This window comes from Bos grunniens, chromosome 24, assembly GCF_055505025.1.
Source record: "Bos grunniens cultivar Pamir isolate PY7600 chromosome 24, Bosgru_T2T1.0, whole genome shotgun sequence".
NCBI classification, from domain to species: domain Eukaryota; kingdom Metazoa; phylum Chordata; class Mammalia; order Artiodactyla; family Bovidae; genus Bos; species Bos grunniens.
This window is the reverse complement of record NC_141188.1, coordinates 53,786,759-53,799,374: the sequence shown is the minus strand read 5'-3', so window position 1 is coordinate 53,799,374 and position 12,616 is coordinate 53,786,759. Positions and strand designations below refer to the sequence as shown.

General features: G+C 42.1%; 1 protein-coding gene across 12 annotated transcripts in view; it reads right to left on the bottom strand.

Moving 5' to 3' along the window:
* DCC (DCC netrin 1 receptor) overlaps positions 1 to 12,616 on the bottom strand; it is an 845,500-nt gene that overhangs the window by 811,663 nt on the left and 21,221 nt on the right. The window contains exon 1 of one of the 12 annotated variants that reach the window (XM_086372414.1): positions 7,207 to 7,369. The exons of the other annotated variants lie outside the window; for them this stretch is intronic. The gene's annotated coding sequence lies outside the window, so the exon portion shown is untranslated. Of the gene's footprint in view, positions 1 to 7,206; positions 7,370 to 12,616 lie in introns of those variants that run through there. 12 annotated transcript variants of the gene reach the window in all.

Below are 12,616 nucleotides of genomic sequence, written 5' to 3'. Positions count from 1 at the left end.
GAGAGAAAAATTAACCAACAGTCTGCCACAGCTGGATACTAAGATATTTTATAAACAAACAAAAACTGCGTTACCCTAGAAGGTAAAGTAAAATAGAACCTATAAGGAGTCTCAGTAAAGTCCTATACTTAGAGCACGCTAAGTTACGTTTACCAAACGCCTGAGAGCAAGGTTTGGTATTGAGAACATCTTTTGAACGTGAGAGTGCCTTTTGCTGATAATACGATAAAATTCACTTTAAAATTAAGCTGTGCACAATTTACTTTTTATAAAGATTCAGAAAGAATTATAGGATCTTGTCAGGCCTCAAGTCACATTATTAACAGTAATTTTTATCATACACGCCTGAGGATACTGAGAGTAAAATGAAGCTGCCCTGTGAGAAGCAATAGCATTTTTTATGTACTTTTGTGTTATAAAAGTAGAAGCAGAGTGAAAATAAATTATTTGGGGCTCTGGACAAACATATGCTTATGTGCTCGACAAGTTTAAAGAGACGTAAAATGACTTTCTAGGGCAGTTGTCAGAGGAACACCTAGGGATGTCTAATTCATTCAAATTGACAACCTATATAAATGGGATTTCCTGCATAATTTTCATTCACTTAAATGGAAAGTAGACTCTAAAGCTATGCTTATTCTCTCAAAGTATCTGTAGTGTAGGTCTATTTTCATTATGACATGAACATATTTTTAGAAACATCTGAACACAGGGAATCAGTATGGGCCCTTGTTCCTAGCTTCCTTGAATCTCACAGGGTACCATCTGTCCAAAAGACATTTAAGCCTTTCACCAGTATTGTGTGATGTAATAAAGTAGTGACGATTTATCTTCCTAGGCAAACCTGTCACCCAATTCTTCTAGGTAAAGTGTCAGGTTTTAAAATCAAAATATTTGTAAGAGAGCATAATGGAGCAAAAATGCCCCTAAACTATTCTGAAGTTGACTTCTCTCCTAGAGGAGTACTGGGGATAAAAGTCAAAATTTTGGCAATGTTTATTTCTCTCACAGTCACTTAGAGGGGAGCAAGGAGGCTCAGAGAAAGCCAAGCAGAGCAGTTAGCGGTCAGGGCCTGCTGTGTGTGTGCGCTCAGTCGGGTCTGACTCTTTGCAACCCCATCAACTGTAGCCCGCCAGTCTCCTCTGTCCATGGAATTTCCCAGGCAAGAATACTGGAGTGGCTTGCCATTTTGCTACTCCAGGGGAACTTCCCGACTCAGGGATGGAATTGAACCCACGTCTCTTGCATCTCCTGCATTAACAGGCAGATTGTTTACCACGAGCGCCACCTGGAAAACCCTAGACCAGGGTCTAGGAAGTCACACTTAACCAGAGAGGTCAGATCCAGAGGTCAGCAGCTAGGAAGTTGCAGTGGAGAACATACATAAAGAAAGATGCATGCCACCAGGCCTCTGTCCTCCAGACTCCAGTCTGCATGTGTGGGATTTAATGTAAGTGCTTGACCAAGATGGGTGAGGGTATAGTTCAAGAAATTATGATCAAAGCAAAGTCTTAGGCATAGACATGGACTACTAGAACATCCAGAATCAGAAGCAGCCTTGGCTGATGTGAAAATTGTAGGAAATCCAGAGAAAGGGGGAAGTAAAAATTAAGAGGCTCAAATTTCCACTCCTGATTTCTAAATACTATCAGAATCCCAAGGTCAGTTCAAAGCAGATGTCACAAACTAACCTGTGTTACCAAAGCTTCCATGATAATACTAAACACCCTCCTCTATGATTCTCTAGAGTCTGATTACTTCCAAGCCTTTAAAATGCACTGCATTTGAAGGAGCCTGTTGAACTAAATAGGGATCCTTTGAAAAAATCCTAACATGTACATTCATTTGTAAAGGTCCTTTTGTTCAAGAAGCACCTTTGTGCTTAATTCTAGAATGTATTAACTTAAGAGGTCCTTTACTTTCCTACTTCTTCTACTCAACTGTATTTTATCTTGACTGTCTTCATGGGAAAATGGTCCTTTTCATCCTTCAAAAATTATTTTCTTTAAAAAAATCATCCATTGTTTCTTATTGTTGAAGTTTCTCCTTGTATATTCAATCAATAACAAGAGAAGTCATTCTCTTCAACTACCCAGCTCTTTAAAAATATCCTGGTGGTATTTAAAGAATACCATAATGCAAGCTTTCTTTATTCTTTTCACATATAAATAGACATAACATCAGTCTCGATGAGGGCTTAATAAAAAATGAAAATTCATAAAATTCAATGCCTTGAAAGCTAAAATAGAAGATTGCATTTCAAGCAGAGACAAAACCTTCTCCGTCAAGACCTGTATTTATTGAACTACATTAAAGGCCAATGAAATGAAATTCCCATACTATATTGAGAAAGTGAGCAATAACACTGGAGGCTGGAGGACAAATGAATGGGTGAACTATAAAATTGGTAGCTTCTGCATAAATACAATGATACATTGCTCCCTCCAATGTGAGTTCCTTGAAGGAAGGCAGCCCCTTACGTACTTATTATGGTACTTATGTAAAACACCTATTCAGTAAATACTGACGATAAAATTCAACTCTACAACTTATACCTATCAATATCAGATAACATAGTCTGAACTTTTCAATTGGTTGGGTCTTCTTTCTTTGTATTTCTCTTCATAGGTCACATATGTTGAAAGATATTGCCTAACAACCTGCTTTAATAACATTTTTACAAATGACAGAATTTTTATTAATTTTCTAATTTTAAAGTTCAAAAGACTGTCAAGCTAAGTTATTAGAGTTAAAAAGAATTGAGTTAGATTCTTGGATTTGTTCTACCTATCTAATCTATTTTATCTACCCAGGGAGAGAGTCCTATTAAAAAGCAGATAAAAGATGAAATTAAATGTAGTATTTAAAATATTAGCAATAATACATGTTATACAGGAATAAATCTACAGAAAGTTTCAAAAGACTTCTATAATTAAATAGACTTCAAAACTGAGTTTTAAAGACCAAAACAAAACAAAACAAAAAGAAGAAGATGATGATATTGGAAAGGTCAGAATGGTAAAAAATGTAAACTGTCAAGATGACTATTTTCTAAAACATTTATAACTTGACAGAATTACAACCAAAATCCCAACAACTTTCTTGAGGAAACCTTCAAAGTCAACTAAAATTTTAAAGAAATGTAAAGGCCCAGGAAAAGCCAAGACAAACTTGAACGAAGAACAAAATAGGAAGCTACAGTAACCAAACCGGCATGTTCCTGATGCAAGGGTGTACGGAGAAGCATTGACACAGCCCAGAGTCATAACCGACATTGATCGACCCTTGATCCTTGGCAGCGCACATGCTCTAAGCCACTGCCTACGGCGGTGCAAAGCAGGGGGCAAAGTTTAATCCAATCACCGGATGGGCTGAAGAAAGGGATACTGACGGAGGAAAATTAAACTAAACTCTACCTCCCACCACATACAAGTCGAGCATATCGAAGAGCAAAGTGTGAAAGTTATGAAACATTCAGAAGATAATAGAACATAATGTCTCAACAATCTTAGGGGTACAGAAGAATCTCTTCCCTTTCAAGAATTTTTCTTCCTTTTCAGGAACTTCTCCCCGCTCCCCCCCACCCTCGCCTCCCCCAGCCAGGAAAAAAGAAACACAAAGAAGCATTTTTTCTTTTTTCTCCTTTAAGGAAGGAAGAACTAACTAAATAAATAAAACTAGGTCACTGCTCAAATTAAGTCTCTTCAAATTTTCCTAGTCTGCAAACTTTGTGTTGCCAGGATGCACACAAAATGTCAAGCAGACATACTGAGAGGAAGCTTTCAGAAACTTTTATAAAAATTTAATATAGAAATTTTACGCCTATTGATTCGGATGTCAAAATTGTACTTAATGTCTTTTTATTTGTTTTTGTATTAAATAGTTTTATTGCATATCAGCCTGTCAAAAAGATAAATAAATGACAGAAAAAAATATCCACAGATTTTGAGTAGTAGTAAAATAAGCAATCTAAGATTAAAATAATTTATATTAAAAACAAAAAAAACACTACTCACTAAACGTTGCCTAATGACTAAAGACACTGAAACCACAGAACCACAGAATCAAGGAAAACATTACAGGTTATTCTGTCATTATTAATATAATAAGTGAAGGTTGCTCAGTTGTACTCTTTGTGACCCTATGAACTATACAGTTTATGGAATTCTCCAGGCCAGAATACTGGAGTGGGTAGCCTTTCCCTTCTCCAGGGGATCTTCCCAACCCAGGGATTGAACCCAGGTCTCCCACATTACATGAAGATTCTTTACCAGCTGAGCCAAAAGGGAAGCCCAAGAATACTGGAGTGGGTAGCCTATCCCTTCTTCCAGCAGATCTTCCTGACCCAGGAATCAAACCGGGTCTTCTGCTTTGCAGGTGGATTCTTTAGCAAGTGAGCTATCGGGGAAGCCCCTAATATAATAACTGCACGTTTAAAACCACAAAGAAAAGGGTTATTAAATGCAGTAGTCTTATCCTTCATTGGGAACTTTTAAAACCTCTACTGGCAGCTTCTTTCCCACCTCTATATAGTGTGGGTGGTCCTGGATTTGTCAGTGTTCAACATTATTTACTGACTTCTCAGTGATGGATCAGTGCTTAGCTTACTTATATCACCACTTCCTCGTCCCATATGTTGATAAGGGAACTATTTATATCGGTTACCACTGAAACTTTTAAGTGACGTAATACCCATGGCTCTTATTCTTCTTTCAGTGATAGATAATACTTCTCGATTTCATAGTTTGTAAGAAGAGACTATTACTGTCTTTACCAGTGCTTTTTAGCACTCTTTTCTGTTTTACCATCTACCTTCTGCCATAGATACATTTACCTTTTCAGGATAGATTCATTAACTCATTGTGCATCATCTGTGTGCTCAGTCACTCAGTCGTGTCCGACTCTTTGCAACCCCAAGGACTATAATCTGCCAGGCTCCTCTGTCTATGGGATTCTCCAGGCAAGAATACTGGAGTGGGTTGCCATGCCCTCCTCCAGGGGATCTTCCCTACCCAGGGATCAAACCTCGGTCTCCCACATTGCAGGCAGATTTTTTACTGTCTGAGGCACCAGGGAAGCCTCTAGGTGGATTTAAAAAGGCCAAAAGTTCAAGCACTTCGTACATTTTCAAAATTATGTAAATACTGCTTCCAGATAGGCCAAGCAGTGTATACACATTTCTTCTAGTTTCTGCATTTTTCCAGGCATTTGCATTGCTTTTTTCTTTTAAACAATTGTATTTATAATCTCATTTTTTCCTTCAAATCTTCCAGCAAATCAACCAAGTCTCTTTTCCCTGTGGATTGGCCTCTATTCTACTCCACTCTGTCTTGGCCTAATCTTTATCTAGGTCAGCTGCAACAGGTTTCCTTCTGGTATGTTCCTTCACTGTTTTTTTGTTTTTCCTTACTTTGCATCCACTCTTTGCAATTCATAGTAGGCTTAATTTTCCTCCAGTTCACCCTCAAAAAACGATGCATTCATGTCCGAAGCCTCCAAACCTCTAAATGTTGCCCTTCTTGTTTTTTTTTTTTTGTTTGTTTGTTTTTTAATAGATAGTTTTGCTGATGTAATTAAGATTCTTGAGATGAGACTGTCTGTAGATTATCCAGGATGGCCCTAAATCCAATGACAAGTATCTTTTTAAGAGCAACTTTGGGTGAGTGTTGATACAGACATCATACCGAGAAAACACCAGCCAAAATAATTGGTAATGTGACTACAAAGGCAAAGTCTGGAGAGACATAGGCTAATTAGATAAGCTTGGTACCAAGAAAAGCTGGAAGAGGCAAAAAAAAAAAAAAAAAGATTCTCCCTGAGAGAGCCTTCAGAGGAACATGGGAAACTGCCAACACCTTCATTTCAGACTTTTGGCCCCAGAATTATAAGCAAATAAACTTCTACTGGTTTAACACTCCCTTGGGGCTTCCCTGGTGGCTTTGGTGGTAAAGAATCCACCTGCAATGCAGGAGACAGGAGTTCAACCCCTGGGGCTGGGAAGATCCCCTGGAGAAGGGAATGGTAACCCACTCCAGTATTCTTGCCTGGAGAATTCCATGGAGAGAGGAGCCTGGCGCGCTACAGTCCATGGGGTTGCAGAGTCCCACAGGATTTACTGACAAACCAATACCAAGCCCGTCTCACTCCCCAGTTTATGGATGGTCCGTGTTACAACAACCACAAGAAACCTATATGAAAAAAGGCCAGGGCTGGTTTGGTTAGCAAGGCAAGGGGCCCAAAAGTAATCAGATCAGATCAGATCAGTCGCTCAGTCGTGTCCGACTCTTTGCGACCCCATGAATTGCAGCACACCATTCCTCCCTGTCCATCACCAACTCCCAGAGTTCACTGAGACTCCCGTCCATCGAGTCAGTGATGCCATCCAGCCATCTCATCCTCTGTCATCCCCTTCTCCTCTTGTCCCCAATCTCTCCCAGCATCAGAGTCTTTTCCAATGAGTCAACTCTTCACATGAGGTGGCCAAAGTACTGGAGTTTCAGCTTTAGCATCATTCCTTCCAAAGAAATCCCAGGGCTGATCTCCTTCAGAATGGACTGGTTGGATCTCCTTGTAGTCCAAGGGACTCTCAAGAGTCCTCTCCAACACCACAGTTCAAAAGCATCAATTCTTCGGCGCTCAGCCTCCTTCACAGTCCAACTCTCACATCCATACATGACCACAGGAAAAACCACAGCCTTGACTAGATGGACCTTTGTTGGCAAAGTAATGTCTCTGCTTTTAAATATGCCATCTAGGTTGGTCATAACTTTCCTTCCAAGGAGTGAGCGTCTTTTAATTTCATGGCTGCAGTTATTTTTTTAAAACAATCAAAATGAAGGCCCCCCAAAAGTCCACAGTGAACAAAATATTATTATTTTTTTCTTTTTTCAGGAGGATCCAAGCCTGAAATCACCTGGCAGAGCTCAGGCCTACCCCACATTCCAGGCCTGTTGCTAGTCATCGACTTTCTTTTCTCTCTGCTCCTCGTCTACAAGTAATTTCCTAGGAAAGGTATGAGATATATAATTTTTCAGCCTTGTGTGTTCTAGACATTCTCAAAGATTTTGAGAATAGTTTTAAATAGTTTTCCTTTTTTGACCTAGGAAATGGCTATTTGCTGGAATTCTACAAAAAAACAGAGAAGACGGGAGGATGATTTGTTAATATCCCCACCACCAGCCACCCCTTTCGTCTCCTCTTTCCTACCTTGGGGGTTTTCCTTGGGGTTCAAGCTTCTGCGGAGGAGAACACTGCCACCCTTGAGCTGCAATCCGCCGAACTGCGCGTTAGGCCAGTGGATCTAAGGCTAAGTAGGAATCAGAATCACCTGGAGGCTTGCTAATGGTCAGACCACTGGGCCTCACCCCCAGAGCCCCTGTTGAGGGTAAAGCCCAATATTTGCAACTCCAACAAGCTCCCAGGTGAAGCTTGTAGAGCAAGTCAGTGTCCAGACTCTTTGGGAAAAAACACTGCTGGCAGCTGATCTAACTTGACTAAATAGTACAGACATCTAGGGCTCTTATTCTACAACAGTCTCCCAGGCCCCACATCAACTTACTACACATTATTACATTTAACCCCTGGAGATGATCATCAGGGCACCCTATGGCAGCTGCAGCCTTATCAATCTTGTTTCATCTCTTTCCTCCTGTATCTCACTTCTGTTTCCTACAAATGGTTGCAATCTGTTGTCCACATATATTCTGCACTTTTCTCTTCATTATATTTGTGTCATGCCTCCTAATTCTTATAAGCTTTTTTCTACTGTTGCCTGAGTGATGTTGGGGAGACAAATGTGCATATTTAGGGGAATAAATAATCTTAAAATGGAACTCAGAGGTAAGGATATAAAATGAAAGGAAGATCCCTTTGCTTCAGCTACAAATTTAACTGATTCTCAGGTCACAAAATAGATACATCTCCATCAGGTGAGGTGAAATTCTTCCATATTAGAAGTTGAGAGGTCAGGATCCCGGTTTCAAGTGTCTAACTCAGTGAAAGCATAAACTCTGATACAGAAGTTATAGTTTTCTGGGATCTAACGATGTTAAATCTAAACTTCTCCACTGAAATGATCGTTTCTTCTTGCTAAATTCTTCCTAGTTGCTATTATTCTTCCCAGCAGCCACTGGAGGATGTCATGGGGATGCTATTCCTGCTGCTGCTGCTCCTAAGTCGCTTTAGTCGTGTCCGACTCTGTGCGACCCCATAGACGGCAGCCCACGAAGCTCCCCCGTCCCTGAGATTCTCCAGGCAACAACACTGGAGTGGGTTGCCATTTCCTTCTCCAATGCAGGAAAGTGAAAAGTGAAAGTGAAGTCGCTTAGTCGTGTCCAACTCTTAGCAACCCCATGGACTGCAGCCCACCAGGCTCTTCCGTCCATGGGATTTTCCAGGCAAGAGTACTGGAGTGGGTTGCCATTGCCTTCTCCAATGCTATTCCTAGTCAGAGCACAAAAGGTTTGAGGTATCATGACATGATCTTCAAGCCATATGGCAATCTATGAGGAATCAGGCCCACAGTACCATGAATCCCAGCCAACTGACCAAAGCACAAACTTTATTTTCCTAGCAATAAAAATATTTGCATACACTTGGACGTGTAATGAAGCAGGAAATCTCTAGGAGAAACAAGACAAAGATAATGCATATTCTATTACAATGATTTAAACCTTAGGGGCAAGAGATTAGAGATAAGATGCTAAATCATTCCTTGGGGAGTTTCCGTTTCCACTGAGTCTTTACCATGTTTTTACTGAGTCTTTTCCACTGAGTCTTAACCATAAAGAAAAAAATAAACAAATGCCAAGAAACAAAAACAAGCAATACCTTCCCCCAGAACAAATAAAATCACCATGCCGTTCTACTAGACTACAGTCTCCTGGATATTCTATGGAGTGAAATCTCCTTGAAGGAAGGGTTTTGTCTAATCTGAGCTCTTATGTTTTTAAACAGAGAATACGGCCAGGTTCTCTCAAAAATAAATTGCTGGTGCCCCACGATGCACAGGTACAAACTTGCTTTTATCCTCCTGATAGTCATGGTTTACTGGCTATTTTTAATCCTGGTACAATGGAATATTCTTGAAAAAAATAACTGTTAACAAGAAGTGTTCAGCATGAATTGACAAAATTACCCTCTACCTAAGTGGATGTCATTACAATATCATCTAATAGAGAGGATGTGATAGTTAATAGCTTCTAATAATAGGCTTCCCAGGTGGCGTCAGCGGGAAAGAAGTTGCCTGCCAATGCAGGAATCGAACCCACAAGAGACCTGGGTTCGATCCCTGGGTCAGGAAGATCCCCTGCAGAAGGAAATGGCAACCCACTCCAACATTCTTGCCTGGAAAATTCCATGGACAGCAGAGCCTGGTGGGCTACACAGTCCATGGGGTTGCAAAAGGGTCGGACATAACTTAGCAACTAAACAACAACCACAACAGTTAATAAGGATTCAACTCTAGTAAGAAAAGGAAGGTGCCACAGAGAAAATAACTCCACTGTAAAATAAAAGAGGGAGTTCACAGAGTAACAAAGCATGGTGTAGTCTCCTTGCACCACAGACACCACTAGACACTTGCTAGTCGACTTGCTAGTAATCTTGAACCCATATACACATTAAACTTTGATGTATATCAGATTCACGTGGGGAGTTAATAAATAAAACAGGCTCACTGAAGTAGGACAAGGCCTGGACCTGATTTTTTTTTTTTTCTTTAACCAATTTCCTCCAGAAGATTCTGATACAAAGTAAATTTGTGAAGCACCCTGCTTAAGAGCTAAGTAAAAAATGAGAGTGGTAACAAAAGAATAATTCAACACTGATGAAGAATTGATGCTTTTGAACTGTGGTATTGAAGAAGACTCTTGAGAGTCCCTTGGACTGCAAGGAGATCCAATCAGTCCATCCTAAATGAGATGAGTTCTGGGTGTTCTTTGGAAGGAGTGATGTTGAAGCTGAAACTTCAATACTTTGGCCACCAGATGTGAAGAGCTGACTCATTGGAAAAGACCCTGATGCTGGAAGGGATTGAGGGCAGGAGGAGAAGGGGACGACAGAGGATGAGATGGCTGGATGGCATCACCGACTTGATGGACATGGGTTTGGGTAGACTCTGGGAGTTGGTGATGGACAGGGAAGCCTGGTGTGCTGTAGTTCATGGGGTCGCAGAGTCTGACATGAGTGAGCGACTGAACTGAACTGAACTGATGAAGACTTTGATATTGAAGAAATTCCAAAGAGCCCAGGGAAAAGATGTTAGAGATCTCTCTGATACAATGTCTCCATTTATATCCCCAGATATTTCAGAGGGTAATGCCCCAACCTATCTTCGGGTTCTGGACACTGACTCACTACCTTTCTGTGTAGAAAAAGTTTCCAGCTTCTGTATCCACCTCTGGAGTACAGGGGAGAAAAGTGAGACTGCGTTCACTTTTTCTGAAAGGAGGCTACTGGCCTTATAAGGGAGAAAGTGCTTCAGGAAACCAGCTGAGAAGGAACTCTGGCATATTCCTACTTCATTTAAATAATTTTAAAATTAAATTGAATGGAAAAATAATGATCAGTTTCTTCATGTATTTTACATATTACACTCATTTTAGGTGAATAAGAATTTTTCTTTACTGCATTAAAAAAAAGAAAAAAACCCACACACCTATGCTCTCTACCTTATGTTGGTTTTGAGGTTTGCACATGAATTTCATGCTCTGATGCTGACCCACCCCAGAATTCAGTTCAAAACACTGAGGCCTGAAAGTAAACTGGGAAGCACTTCAAAACTGCTTTCTGAAAGGGAAATCCGGTTATTATTTGGGTTGGCCAAAATATTTGTTTGGGTTATTCCATAACATCTTATGGATGGAGTACCAATCCAATACATAAGAATAAAAAAGATGAAAACCACCATTCTCTGTACTGGCTCAATGGGAGGAGAGGCCAACAACAGTAACAGTCCTATTTTTCTTGCCGTGACAAGAACCAAAATGATCTCTGGACTATGGTGCCTTGAAGGATGTGGAAGGAAGATGGACTCTGAATCCTTTAATTCTCTGGGTTTAAGATCATTATGAAGGGCTTGACTACTACATGCTGACTTTCACCTTTCCCAAATCCAAGATTCCATGACTGTCCAATCCCTGCTATCTGGGTTGTTCCTGTACACTGGTAATTAAAGTCTTCTGACTTGGGATTTGATTACTTGACTCCCAGATAAACAAAGAAGTCCCAGGCCCTAGTAATCATGGGCTTAGCCCTTAGCTGCCCTGCCCTGCAGCTGTTCCCACATCCCTTAGAGATGGTTTCCACTCAGTACTGCCCACAGCCCCTGCTGCTAACTGCTAAGTCGCTTCAGTCGTGTCCAACCCTGTGCGACCCCATAGACGGCAGCCCACCAGGCTCCCCCGTCCCTGGGATTCTCCAGGCAAGAACACTGGAGTGGGGTGCCATCGCCTTCTCCACCCACAGCCCCTGCAGGACACTAAGACGCTGTGACCCCGCGCCCACTGTGAACACATCGGGGACGATGACAGACACGGTATCCCCTTTGATCAGAAAGCTTCCTTTCTGAAGGTGGGGGGCAGGTGGGAAGAAAAAAAGAAGCAATAAAAGTATAATCAGCAATTATACGAAGGACACTTAAGTCATAGTGCTGTGAAAGCAGTTGGCACTAAGACTTAAAAAATCAACACATAGGGGCTTCCCTGGTGGGCCAATGGTTAAGAATCCACTTTGTCATGCAGGCAATATGCATTTGATCCCTGGTCTGGGAGGTTCCTACAGGCTGTGGAACAGCTAAGCACGTGTACCACGACTGCTGAGCCTGTGCTCTAGAGTCCGAGAGCCTCAACCAGTGGCGCCCCACACCTACAGCCTGCGCCCTGCAACAAGAGAAGACACCGCCAGGAGAGGCCCCCGAGCACCGCACCTGCAACGGGAGAAGACACCGCCACGAGAGGCCGCCAAGCACCGCACCGGCAACGGGAGAAGACACCGCCACGAGAGGCCGCCGAGCACCGCACCTGCAACAAGAGAAGACACCGCCACGAGAGGCCGCCGAGCACCGCACCGGCAACGGGAGAAGACACCGCCACGAGAGGCCGCCGAGCACCGCACCGGCAACGGGAGAAGACACCGCCACGAGAGGCCGCCGAGCACCGCACCGGCAACGGGAGAAGACACCGCCACGAGAGGCCGCCGAGCACCGCACCTGCAACGGGAGAAGACACCGCCACGAGAGGCCCCCGAGCACCGCACCTGCAACAGGAGAAGACACCGCCATGAGAGGCTCCCGAGCACCGCACCTACACAGCAGCCCCGGCTCAGGCAGCTGGAGAGAAACGCCCACAGGACAAGGAAGACCCAGCACAGGCAAAAAATAAAATAAAATACATAAAAAAAAACCATGAGTTCCTCGGAAACCAGCTGATGTCACCTGGTTTAGAAGACATTTGCGCATCTTCCTGGGCTTTAAAAAAAATCAACAGAAAACCCAGAAAAAGTGACATCCAAACAGGGCTCTGAAAAATGACCAGATATAAGCTTAACTGGAAGGAACTGGGATAAAGGTCTCTAGGAGATTATTCCATATTCTGAGTCTTGATGCGAGAGGTTGTGT